This window comes from Aotus nancymaae, unplaced genomic scaffold (genome assembly GCF_030222135.1).
Source record: "Aotus nancymaae isolate 86718 unplaced genomic scaffold, 86718_ANA_hifiasm-v0.15.2.pri h1tg000043l, whole genome shotgun sequence".
NCBI classification, from domain to species: Eukaryota; Metazoa; Chordata; class Mammalia; order Primates; family Aotidae; genus Aotus; species Aotus nancymaae.
In genome coordinates this window covers 828270-842665 of record NW_026988457.1, presented here as the reverse complement: position 1 = coordinate 842665, position 14396 = coordinate 828270, and the positions used below count along the sequence as shown (strand labels likewise).

Sequence of the window (14396 nt, the reverse complement as noted above, 5' to 3'; positions counted from 1 at the left end):
TCTGAAATGCATAACATTTGAGAAATGAAAAAGACATTAAAGAGTGGAGCCAGTCCGGGTCCAAGGAGGCAGGAAAGCCTAGTGGCGACAGGCATGTCTTCCTACAACCTCAGCTCCACTCTTCACCTCTCAGAGCTGTAAAATGAGAGCCATGGCAGCACCTGCCCCAGAGGGGGTTCTAAGGAGCCAATGAGACAGTGTTAGGTTCAGCACAGTACTGAACTAGCAGCCCCCACTGTATGTGGCTGTTAGCATCTGCACAGGGTAAGGTCATTCCGTCCCATTAAGCGTGCATCAAGCACATGGTGCTCTATACCTAATCTGACAGCCTCCATTGCAGAATAACCCACCAACTCCCTTCTTTCAAAAGCTGTCCTATCCTAAATCTCTCTTGCTGCAGAATATGTACATCTTTACAGAATCACCATGAAGGATCTCTTCTTTAAAATAATGAGGTCAACTATTTGGACCATACAGTGCTAAAATATTTCAATCCAAAAATAATAAAGATTCAGGACAGTGAGAATACCAGATTGTCATCAAACCTATAACTCTGTTTTATTTTAATAGTCATTAAGCCAGTGTTTTCACAAATATTCCCTCTTTGTTCTCTAAGAAGGAATATCATTCTCTCTGTTGAAAGATAAGGAAACATGAAACACAAAATTATTAGCTCAGTATCACAGGTGCCAAACATCAGATCCAAAGTGTCTTCATATTCTCACTCCCCTTGGTGTTCCACAGGCAAAGATATTATCCACAAAGTAAAACAGACAGCTAAACAACCATGGGGTAGGAGGAATTAACTGATCTAATCCTTCCTTGACTGGTTTCCCTTTTTCCTTCTGCCTCCTCCACTCATTAAAAAAAAAAAAAATCTACATTTGTTGCTTCAACACATAGATTGTTTGTGTTTTGGGGGAACAGAAGGGAGGTCATTTTAGATGCAAGTAACACTGGGGCCTTTCGCCCTAAATCTCATGAATGGTTTTCACAAACGATCATGTGTCTGTGCTTCTGTATTTAGAGTATCAAATCCTCCACCATAGGCATGGAGGGGAATGGGGAAGAAGGGGATAAATGACACAATAAGAAAACAAACTTTGCATCCCACAAAGAGGAGGCCCCTTGAACATCCCTCTGGTCAATTTGTCCCCAGCACCCAAGAAAACGAAAGCTTTTACTTAGGCCAAATACTTTGTGTCCACGGCCGGCATCTTTTCAACCTGCCACCTCTTCCTTCTTATGTGTCTTCAGTGCCACAGTGGCAGCTGCCAGCCCTCCACTACCAACTATCCAGCCACTCCAGCAGCCACCACCAATCTCACCACCCCACAACCTCCACCACCTCCACCCATGACTCCAACTACCATGACTACCACCATCCACCTCCCTGCACTGCACAGGACTTTTTCCCATGTCTGTTCTAATTTCCTCAGTAACTTTTTTTTTTGAAACAGAGTCTCACTCTGTTACCCAGGCTGGAGTGCAATGGTGCAATCTCTGCTCACTGCAACCTCCACTTCCCAGGTTCAAGTGATTCTCCTACCTCAGCCTCCTGTGTAGCTGGGATTACAGGCACCCGCCATGACATCCAGCTAATTTTTGTATTTTTGTGAAGACGGGATTTCACATGTTGGCCAGGTTGGTCTCGAACTCCTGACCTGCCTGACTTGGCCTCCCAAAGTTCTGGGATTACAGGTGTGAGCCACTGTGCCTGGCCTCTCAATTACTTTTCAATCACCAGTCACATACTCCACCTGTCGCCCCTAAATCTGGCCCCAAAGTATTGCCACATCCCACTTAGCCTGTATTTGTCAACCAATATCTATCAGATATACATTAACAGCAACATAATAGCTTTTTGTTTCATCAGAAGATCAATTACAAAAATTTGTAAGTAATGAAGAACCATCCATTATGAATGCACTCAACATTCTGAAAGCAAATCTCTTTTACTGGGAAAAACAATCCAAGTTTAAATTGTCTTTGAGAACAAGAACTTTACACAGGTGGTGATCTATAGAATGAAGCTTTCGTTATTTAAGTAGGGCAAATCTGAAAGCACATACTATAAATCACCACATGGCAGAAACTCAGTCATAAATTTAGTTAAAGCACATTTTGGGTGTTTCTTTCCTAGTTTTTGCCCTAGAAATCCCAGGCTACCCCTTTGGGATGCCAAACCTATAGCTACTGTGCTTCTGATAAGTTTCTTTCAATCCACCCAAGTTTCTAATCAAAGCCATACCTCAAACTCTTGTTTCTAGCCTCTGTCCCCTATGACTAGACCTTAATAAAAAGTGTCCCTCCTTAGAGTCTATCATAAGTTGAATCTCAACAAAGCAGAGTCAGCCTGCCAGTTGCTCAGGTTGTGCACTGTGGAAGAGCACCACGTTTAAGGAGGCATCAGTCTCATCATGTGCATCTCTCTACTCATTTAAAAGCTGTTTGTATTTTTATTAAAACTTGGATGATTTAAAGATGGGTAATTTGATTATTTATATTACAATTTCCCAGCACATGGCAATAAAGTGTCTTGTTCTAAAAATCAGTATAGCTCACTAATTTCCCATCAGATAGAAATGTCTTACAGAGGGGTGCCTTTGTCTAATTTGCACAAAGCGCCATATGGGCTAGCAGCAGCCCTCAGAAAAGCTTCTCTCAAACGTTTTAAGCTTTCAGTGGTCTTGGCTGTTCACTAAAGCTTCTGCTCTTAGTTTAATGGACTGTTTGCACTGCATTCACTTTTTTCCTCCCAGTCTGGTCTTTTTCTCCAGTAACTTCAGCTATCAAGTACGTTCCCTACTTAAAGCTCATGTCCCATGTCTATCCATTAATATTAATAAACACCGGTGGCTCTGTAATCCCAGTACTTTGGGAGGCCAAGGCAGGAGGATCACGAGGTCAGGATATCAAGACCATCCTAGCTAACATGGTGAAATCCCATCTCTACTAAAAATACAAAAAATCAGCCAGGCGTGGTGGCACGTGCCTGTAGTCCCAGGTACTCGGGAGGCTGAGGCAGGAGAACTGCTTGAACCCAGGAGGCAGAGGTTGCAGTGAGCCGAGATCGCACCACTGCACTCCAGCCTGAGCAACAGAAAGACTCTCAAAAAAAAAAAAAAAAGAAAGAAAAAGAAGTTACTAAACAAATGTTAACAATAACATGACCTTTGCTACAGAAGATTAATTACTACTAAGAGGTGTCCATTCTAAACAACCTCTACAAATTTAAAATCACTAACACGTTACTTGAACTCAGTCAATATCTAACTAGATTCCTCATCGCTTTAAAAAAAAAATTAAGCTTTCAAATGACAATTTATTTTCATTGACTTGTTTCATTAATAATATCATTTATTTTTAAAAAAAACTGCCATCAGCTATTTACCTTGAGTATCAGGAAGTAAACAACATTTGAGAGACAATTACAGACATAAATCAAATGGAATAATAAATCAAGTAGAAATCTTCATGAACTCACCCTGCTCCCCAGAAAATGAGTTTTACTGCCATTGGTGACAATTGGCCCTAGTAAAAAATCCAGCTGTGGAAACCTTAAAAAGAAAAAGATATAGGAAAATTCAGGAGAAAGATTCAGGAAAGCATAAAAAGTAATTTCATTATAATAGGTCTTCTTACCAAAACATAAAGTTAGTTCAGAAGTCCTTGAATCTATGCAATAATTATACAACAGATAAACTTCATAATTGGAGGTGCTTCATCAACTCACCATTTTTTCCACTGGCTGAGTCTAGGATTTTAGAAATACTTAATCTTGTTCTCAGATTAATCCTCATGGATTACATTACTTCAATTTTCTTTCTATATTAATCCCTCAAGTAGTTAATGATCTGAAAACTGATTCTTAAATACACCATATAAATGAAGTATCTTAAGGACTTAAGACAGAGCTTTTGTCAGGGGAAGAATACCTCTGATATATGAATAATCATGTCTATTTTATAAATCTTAATTTTGTCATTATGTGCCAAATTTATACTGTCATGCTTATTTTCTTCTAATTCTGAAGCAATAAAAAAAAGCAGAGGAACTATGAATTCTACAATATTAACAATATTAATATCAATTAAATCCTTAAGAAAACTTTAATTCAAAAAATCAGCAACTTGCTCTCTTCTCTAAATTGTCCAACAGGAAGATTGGTTGTCAGTGGTAGAAAAGAGAAAAATTTTCCTCCCAAATGTTACTGGCATAGACACCACAGAACACCTGCTATTCGGAGGTTAACTTATACAAAATTGCTGACATTCAACCTTTTTTTTTTTTTTTTACCTACACTTATGGCAATTTCATAATTTCTCCAAACAAAAAAATAAACAGGATTGAAAACCCCAGTGATTATGAAACAATTAAATTTTCTAAACTACCTACTGCTCAACATACATCATGTTTCTAAGCAACATCAATGGTTTGGGTATTATCAACTGATTCCATTCCGACTTATCAGCAATGGTACATAAAAGATAAGAAAGGAATTACCTCCGGCATTTGGAAGGGCTTATGTGTATCTTTTCAATTCTTTATTCCCACCCAGTCCCCATTTACTTCCAACCCCCTCAGCGTCCCCCTTGCAACATAAGACTCTTTTCCAAGAGCACAGATGTGACAGAAAGAAAAGCTGAGGGCTGCAAGACAAAAAAATGTGAGGGACCATGCTGATCTCTAACAGGGGCAGGTGAAAGGGAAAGCAGGCCAGAGCAAGCAAGGGACAAGATGCAGGGGGCAGATGGATGCAGGAATAAGATGCAGAAGGAAGCGTGCAGAAGACCTGCCCACTGGTTCAGGACAGGCATGGCCAGGAATGCACCCCACACAGGTCCAAGTCCAAGTCTATAGGGCAATGAAGGGAACATTTACTTCTGTCTCGCAATAAATGTAGTAACGCATCTATTTTAGAACCTACCACAACTACCACCAGCAGCACAACAGCATCACGACCACCCTACCACAATGTTAATTTGAAGCATGCATAACACTAATGGAAGTAAAAACCAGGGGAATCGAGGCCACGTAGGTACCCCAGGTATAGAAAATTCACAAGTTCCCAAAGTGTGTTTTCTTCTGAGAAGGAGTAGAAAGGGTTTAAATAATTTTCCCTCCCACCAGGAGACCCATTAAATCAGCAGCCTACTATAAATTGTTTTGTTTTTGCATGAAAAAGTAGCCAGCTGGAAAATAAATTTTTATTTTTTAGATTAATTATGTGAGGATAAAATGTAGGATCAAAATCAGCATTCTGTGACATGGTCACAGAATGGTGGCCACAAAGTCACAGTTGACATGCTAGATGAAACCTGTCATTTTGTTCACATCCAATCAGAATCTTAAAAACAAAGAAGACCATGAAATTAAATGCAAGCAGAGTAAATCTGACATTCAGAGGCACCCTGTGTTGTTCCAATAGTGACTTTCCCCTTAAAACAGAGCTATATGGATCTACTGTGGACCGCTACAGGGTTGATGGTAAATGTATCATGATGGCATTGATAGTACTAATCGTAACAAAAAAAAAAAAGAAAACTGTCATTATTATTATTTTGGGTATGGTCACAGATAAAGAACTGCAAATAGAACAGCTCTGAATTAATAGACCAATTGGAATTATACTTCATGTTGTGGAAGAGTTAGAAAGTGACTTTATGCTAATACACATATTAAATAAGAGTGCGAACAAAATTAAAGAGTGCTGGCTAAGGTCTGTGAAGTAGACATATTCATGTTTAGAAGCTGTCAGGTACCATTTCAATGAGGCCAATCTATGAAGAGCTACCTAAGAACCAACTGGTCAACCTCAAACAGAGGAGCCCTAGACCACTGGTAAATTACCACTGTGATCGGAATAGGGTCTGCAGACCATCAGCCAGGAAACAGTACATGGAAGCTGGTGTAAGAGGCAGGAAGAGCTGATGTTACTGAATGGCCCAGAGTCCTAGATAAGAGTTGAGGAAGTGAACTCTGCACGTTGGTATGCAAACCCATAACAGGTGGCTGCATAATAATCACAGAGGGAATTTGTTAAACATAGATTTGTTACATAAATTCCTAGACACCACCCTGAGGCTGATTGTTGTGCTCCAACAATTTATATTCTTGAAAGCTTTCCCAGGGTACTGCTGGAGCACAACCACATTGAAAAACAGGGGCTAGGGCAACAGGACACTACCAGAGAAGCAGTCTCTTGATACACCAGAAGTCTGAACTGGACCATCAGGCATCCTTCATATACTAGTTCACTTAATCTTCATAGCAACAGCCTGAGTAGATTTCAATCACCCAGTGTTGCAGAATAGGAGACTAAGGGGGTAGATCTGAAAGGTCAGTAACTTGCCCAAGGTAACAACTCAAGAAAGATCAAATCTTACCTCATCACTTACTTCTTGAAGCTCTTCTGTGGGTGTTCACTGCCTAATATGAAAGGCATTCTGAAGCCCCTTGCAGGTCTCCTCAAATAACATGGCCCTCAACTCCAGCTCAGCCACACCACCCTTTCAGCCACACATCCCTGCTCCAAGCTATAAGCAATTTCCTGGGCAGGTCTGTTAGAAGCCTCCTTGCCCTTGCTCCTGCCTCCTACTAGAATGCCTCTGCCCTCATCTACCTCTTCTTCCAAGATGGAGCTCAGGCCTCTCCTCTTCCCAAAGCCCTTCCTGACCACCACCAACTCTTTCACAGATAGAACTGACCACTTCCTTCCTTGGGTCCTGAAATAATTAGAACAATAAAACATGATACTTCTCTCCGGTATTCGTATGTCTGACCCTATATAGAAACAGACTATGATTTTTGAGAACAGATGTCAGTAAATATTTTAACAATAAATAAATGCAGTGCTAGAGCCAAAGCCAGAATTTGAATCTGGATCCAACTCAAAACCAGTATACCATGCTGCGTGTCTGAAAGCCTTGCATCTACTTTCAAGAAAATCACTCTTATTGTCAAGATAGTAGCCACTCAGCCAGGGTGGCCAATGAGCACTTGAAATGTGTCTAAACTGAGATGTGTTCTAAGTATGAAATACATTATTTTGAGGATTCAACATGAAAAAATGTAAAATGGTATTTTAGGTTATATAAAATATATTAAAATTAACTCCATGTTTCTTTTTGATTTTTAGATGCAGTTACTAGAAAACAGAAAATTACATATATAGCTCACATTATATTTCTATTGAACAGAACTATACCCTATAAAGTATACCTTTTCTCTTCCTTATTAATAAATCCATTGACATGATGCTAAGCATAATTTAACCTTTCCTAATGCCATAGAGCCAGAGCATCAAAGACTGCACTGCAGTGCTGAAGAGCATGGCCCTGCTCAACACACAGAGTTTGTCCCTCCACTTCAAGCTCACAGAATATTGTTTTCAGAGTTCTATCAAGTCACTAAGCTCCTACTCTACTACAGCTTCTGGCACTTCACATGTAACTCCTCAGGTTTCTAATCGTCCAATGGAGATACTTTACTGAAATCTGAGGCAGCACGTTGGTAGGGAAAAGCAGGGCAGGACCAAGGCAAGGCAGAGCACCTGCCTTAGAGGGAACTAAAAAACTCAGAAATTGAAGATAATTTCTTAAATAACAGCTTTACTGATATGTAACCCAGATACCATAAAATTCATCATCTTAAAAGGTACAATTCAATGCTTTTTATCATATTCACAAGGTCATGCAATCATCGCCACTATCAAATTCCAGAACATTTTCATCACCCCCAAAAGAAACCCATACTATTAGCAGATATTCCACAGTCCTTCTTAGCCCACTCTTTGACAATCAATAATCTACTCTGTCACTTGAATTTGCCTATTCTGAATACTTCATATGAATAGAATCATATAACGTGGTCTTTTGTGTCTGGCTTCTTTCAATTAACAAAATGCTTTCAAAGTTCAGCTATGTTGTACCAGGAATCAGTACTTCACTGCTTTTGATGGCTGAATAATATTCTATTGTATGAATATGCCACATCTTATTTAACTATTAATCAGATGATGGACATTTGGATTGTTTCCAGTTTGAAGCTACTATGTACACATTCATGTGCAAGTTTTTACGTGGACTAAGTTTTCAATTATCTTGAGTATACACTTAGGAATAGAGTTTCTGGGTCATGCTGTTACTCCATGCCTATAATTTGAGTAACTATCAACTGTTTCCCAAAATGACTGTACCATTTCACAGTCCCTCCTGCAAGTACCAGGGTCCCTACATTTCCATGTCTTCACACTTAACTTTGTCTTTTTAATTTTAGCTATCTTAATAGATGTGTAGTGATATCTTATTGTGATTTTAATTTGCATTTCCCTAATGACTAATGTGGACTCCCTTTCCATATGCTTATTGGCCGCTTGTATATCTTCTTTGGAAACATGTCAACTCAAATCCTTTGTCCAATTTTTAATTGGGTTATTTGTCCTTATCATCCCAAAAAAACTTATATATTCTGGATACAAGTTCCTTATTAGATATATAATTAGCAAAAATTTAATCTCATTCTTTGGGTTGCCTTTTTTCTTGATGATATCCTCTGAAGGAAACAATTTATACTTTTTATGAAGACTAATCTATATACTCGTCACTCCTGCTTTTGGTGTCACATAAAGAAAATATTGTCTAATCCAAGATCATGAAGATTTACTCTTTTTTTCGAGACTGTTTTATATTTTAAAGTCAATAATCCATTTTGAGTTACTTTTGTATATGATATGAAATAGGATACAACTTCACTCTTTTACATAAAGGCATCCATTTATTTAAAAGATCATTCTTTCTTCCTTGTATTATCTCGTCATCCTTTTGAAAACCAATTAATCATAAATGCAAGGGTGTGCTTCTGGGCCTTATGGATCAATCTTATACCACTGATCTATAATGATATAATTTGCCTACACCACACTGTCTTTATTACCTTAACTTTGTGTTAAGTTTTGAACTTGGGACATGTGATTCCCTCAACTTTGTTCTGCTTTTTCAGGATTGCACTGACTATTCTGGGTCCCTTGCATTTCCATATCAATTTTAGGATCAGCTTTTCAATTTATTAGAGAGAAAAGGCCTCTGTGTTTTTGATAGAGATTACATTCAATCTGCAGATCAATTTAGCAAGTGTTGTCACCTTAATAATATTAAGTCTTCCAGTCCATGAACACAGGATGTCTTTCCATTTATGTACGTTATCTTTAATTCCTTTTAACAATGTTTTGCAGTTTTTAGTGTACAAGTCCTGAACATCTTTCGTTAACTTTATTCCTAAATATCTAATTGTTTTTTATCCATTTACTATTATAAATGGAAAATTTCATATTGTTAATTTTAAGTGCATAGAAATACAATTGATTTCTATTAATCTTATATATGGCCACCTTACTGAACTTGTTTTTTAGTTCTCACAGTCTGTGTATAGAATCCTTAGAATTTTCTACATAAAAGATCATGTCATCAGCAGAGAGATCATTTTACTTCTTCCTGTCCAATCTGGATGACTTTTCTTTTTCTTGCCTCATTGTCTTGGCTAGAACATTCAGTATTATGTTGAATAAATGTGAAAAGAGTAGACATCCTTGCCTGCTCCTTATTTTAGAAGAAAATGAGTCTTTCACAAGTATGATGTTAGCTGTGAGTTTTTCATAGATTCCCTTCATTAGGTCAAGGAAATTTCCTTCAATTCCTAGGTTTCTTTTTCATGAAGTGCTGTTGGAAATTGTTAAGTGGTTTTTTTTTTCTGTTTCTACTAAAATGATTATGGGGTGTTTCTGTATTTTATTCTATTAATATGGTATAACAAATTGATTCATTCTCAGATGTTAAACCAACCTTGCCTTCCTCAGATAAATCCCACTTACTCATGGTATACAATCCTTTTTATACATTGCAGATTTTTGTAACTATATTCATAAAGAATAACAGCCTATGTTTTTCTTGTGATGTCTTTGGCTTTTGTATCAAAGTACTACTGGCCTCAAAGAATAAGCCAAGAATGTTCCCTCCTTGTCTACCTTCTTGAAAAAAATTAGGCAAAACTGCTATTATTTCTTTAAACATTTGGTAGAATTTACCAGTGAAGCCATTCCAGCCTGGGCTTTTCTTCGTGAAAAAATGTATGATTACTAATTCAATCTCCTTTCTCACTATAGGTCACTTCAGATCTGCTCTTTCTTCTTGAGTCAGTTTGGCAGTATGTGCTTTCCTGGAAATTTACTCATTTCATTTAGGTTATATAATTTATTGAAATAAATTTACTCATAATGTTCTTATTTTATTTATCTAAAGTGGTAGTGATTTTCCTTCTTTATTCTGATTTTAATCACTGAGTCTTCTCTCTTTTTCTATTAGTTAGGTAAAGGTTTCTCAATTTTGTTGATATTTTCAAAACACAATTTTTTGTTTTTATTAATTTTTTCTATTGTTTTTCTATTCTCTAATTTACTTCTGTTCTCGTTCTCACTATATTTAGTTTATATTCAGTTTACTTATTTTGTTATTTATATTTATATGTTATATATTATATATTTATGTTATCTATAATATATAATTTATATTATATATATTTATATTTATATATTTACTTACTTAGTTTGCTCTTCTTTCTTTACATTATTAAGGTGAAAAGTTAGGTTGTTGGTTTGAGATCTTTTTTTTGTTAATATAGTCATTAACAACTAAAAAAAAAAATCCCTGTAAATACTGATTTAGTTGCCTCTCAGAAGTTTTAGTATGTTCTGTTTTTGTTTTCATTCATCTCAAACTATTTTCTAACGTGCTCTGTGATTTCTTCTTTAACCCACTAGAGTGTTTAAATTTCCACATTTTCTGTGTTTCTGAAATTTTCTTCTACTCTTGATTTCTAACATCATTCCACTGCAGTCAGAGAACATATTCTGTATTATTTCACTCTTTTAAATTCATTGAAACTTGTTCTGTGACCTATTACATAGTCTATTTTAAAGAATTTTCTATGGGCATTTAAGAACAATGTATATTCTGCTACCATTGGGTGGTCTTTAGGTGTCTGTTAATCCCAGTTGGTTCATACAGTCCTTTTATTTCCTTGCTGATCTTCAACAAGAAAATAAGATCTTCTCAGTTTCAACCCATTATTGAAAATGAGGTATTGAGGCCAGACACAGTGGCTCACACCTGTAATCCCAGCACTTTAGGAGGCTGAGGCAGGCAGATCACCTGAGTTCAGGAGTTTAAGACGAGCCTGGCCAACACAGTAAAACCTTGTCTCTACCTATATATATATATAAATTAGCCAGGCATGGTAGCATGCACCTGTAGTCTCAGCTACTTGGGAGGCTGAGGCAGGAGAATCGCTTGAACACAGGAGGCAGAGATTACAGTGAACCAAGATGGCACCACTGCACTCCGGCTTGAGCAACAGAGCAAGATTCTGTCTCCAAAATAAAAAGAAAATATATTGAAATCTCCAAATATTATTGTTGAATTTTCTATTTCTTTTTTCAATTCTATTAGTTTCTGCTTCACATATTTAGGGGATCTACTCTTAAATACACATATGTTCATATTTGACTTCCTGATGAATTGATCCCTTTAACATGTAATGAACTTCTCTGTCTTCTGTAATAACTTTTGACTAACAATCTATTTCACGTCATATCAGTATACCCATTCCAGCTCTCCTTTTATTGCTATTTTTGTGTTATATCTTATTTTATTATTTTACTTTCAAAGTATTTGAGTCTTCATATATAAAGTGAGTCTGGTGAATGGCATATAGCTGAGTCATGTTTATTTCATATTTATTTAATTCATTCTACCAATCTATGCCTTTTGACCAGTGTTTATATTTAATGTAGTAACTCAAAATGGCAGGATTTACATCTGCCATTTTGCTATTTTCAATTGTCTGTTATGTCTTATGTCTTTTTATTCTTCTATTACTGCCCTCTTTTGTGTTAAATGGATATTTTTCAGCATATTCTCATTCCCTGTTTCTTTTATTATAAATTTTTTAGTTATTTTATTAGTGGTTTGTACTCTTTTATATTTACCTATATAATTACCTTTACTGCTACTCTTTATTTTTCCTGTGGATTTGTGTTACTGACTTGTGTTCTTCAGTTACCAATTGAAAGACTCTCTTTAATATTTCTTGTAGGGGCAGTCTGCTGGTAGCAAATTCTCTGTTTTTGTTTTTCTGAGACATCTTAATTTTTCATTCTTTTTTTGAATAACAGTTTTGCTGGATATAGAATTTTTGACTGGCAGACAAATTTTTGCCTTTCAGCATTTTGAATACATCATTCCACTATCTTCTAGCCTCCAGTTTCTGATAAGTCAACTGTTAATCTTATTGAAGATCCCTCTACATGATTATTTACTTCTCTCTTGCTACTTGAGTTTTTGTTCATTATTTCCTTAAGTAGTCTTTCTGTCCCCATCCCTCATTCTTCTTTTGAGACTTCAATCATACATATGTTGGTATTCATAATGGTACCCTATATCTGATATTCTGTTCATTTTTCTTCATTCTTTTGACTTTCTGTTCCTCACAGTATATAATTTCAATTGATTTATTTTAAAGTTTGCTGATTCTTTCTTCTGCTAATTCAAATCTGTGGATGAGCCTCTCTAGTAAATTTTTTTCAATTCAATCATACTTTTCAATTCCATAATTTCTATTTTGTTCCTTTTTTAATAATTTCCCATTTTTAAATTGATATTCTCTATTTGATGAGACATCATTTTCACAGTTTAATTCTTCAGACAAGGTTTCCTTTAGCTCTTTGAACATATTTATAATAGCTAATTTTAAATGTTTGTCTAATAAGTCCAGTATCTGGACTTTCTCAGGGATATGTTTTATTGTTTTTCCTGTTATGGCCCATATGTTACTGTCTGTGTGTGGAAATTTTATGTTGAAAACTGGATTTTTTAAAATGTGGCAACTCTAGAAATAAGATTTCACCCTGCATAAAGGTTTGTTGTTTTATTTGTTGCTATTATTGGTTCTATTGCTGTTTGTCTAGTTCCCAGACTAATTATGTAAAGTCTACTTTCTTTATCATATGCAGCTGAAGTCTAGCTTCAGCGATCAGCTGATGATGAAACATTTATTTAAATGTCTTGAACCAATATACATCACAGCCTTTACTGAGGGGTTTTGTGTGTTGCAGGGTGGGGCACATGCTTTCATCACTCCAGCAGATAGTTTACAACTCTTAGACTTCTCTTCCTACTTTACTTATGGAAAGCCTCATTGTTAGCCTGAGATGACATATTAGGGCCTTCTTAAGTATTTCCTGGACATATGTACGTGGGCCTTCTAGATTCCAAAGACTATGTCAAAGCTTTTTAAAGCCCCCATAGATATCTCCTTTTCCGATTTTTCCTTTTAAGTTTTTTGGTTAACCCCAACTGGTATCACTGCCTCAGGCAGCTGAGATATTAAATAATTACTGCTGATCATTTTCCACAAATGCCCATGGCTCTGCAAAACTAGCTTTGAGAATGGAGTTTTTTTAGGAAGCTTCTAGACCAATCATATAGTAACAATTTTCTGAGACTGGGGATCTTGGAGGGCTTCAAACCTGTTTTGTCCCTTTCAGTGGCTTCTAGGCTATTCGTTTTGAAGGATACCATGGAGGTAGGTAGGAAGGAATGGGAATGAGGTAAGTTTAAATGTCACAACGTTGACTGCTCTTACTGAGATTCAGTCTTTTTTCTTGAATAAATAGTCCTCAGATTATAGTAAACCCTTGGTTAATTTCCACCACTCTAAAATGGTTTATTTTGATATTTTTGCCAGTGCTTTCATTGTTGTTGTACAGGAGAGACTTTTCAGAATGTCCTTACTCCAATAATTCAGATGTGCTTCCAAGATAAATAATACATTAATGCAATATTTTTTAAAAATCAAAATTAATGTAAAAAATCCATGATGAACAAAATTTTAAAATTTTAAATACAGATAGGATCTGTAACAGTGCTGTTCCAAACCAAACTGGAGCCTGACACAAAAGGAAAAATCGGTAATACTGATCCCGTTTTCCTTTAAAATTTTGATATTTTGTTCATTATGGATTTTTTGCATTAATTTTGATATTTTAAACTGCATAAAATTTTTATTTGTATTACTGAGTGTTTTGGTGTCCCTTAAATTTTGTGCCTGAGGCAAGTGCTCAACTTGCCTCTCTCTAGTGCTGACCCTAGAGAAACGTGGTGGCAGTCTACGTTTCTGCTTTCATTGTTATTCTCTAAACTGATATTAATGCTAACTCACATTTATATTTTATCCAGTATCTTGGATTATTATCAAAATTAAAATCCTAAAATCTAGCATAAAAAATTCAGTATAGAGTTTGGGGGTAGAGGACAATGTAGTTACACTAAAATAACTTCATA

The 14396-nt window shown here is 36.2% G+C and overlaps 1 protein-coding gene across 5 annotated transcripts in view; it reads right to left on the bottom strand.

The window, feature by feature from the left end:
* The window catches only part of MTUS2 (microtubule associated scaffold protein 2), a 797713-nt gene that overhangs the window by 775270 nt on the left and 8047 nt on the right, over window positions 1-14396 (bottom strand). For 4 of the 5 annotated variants that reach the window (XM_064361726.1, XM_064361722.1, XM_064361724.1 and 1 more), the window contains exon 2: window positions 3488-3560. The gene's annotated coding sequence lies outside the window, so the exon portion shown is untranslated. Of the gene's footprint in view, window positions 1-3487; window positions 3561-11303; window positions 13085-14396 lie in introns of those variants that run through there. The other variant, XM_064361725.1, reaches the window with a different exon arrangement.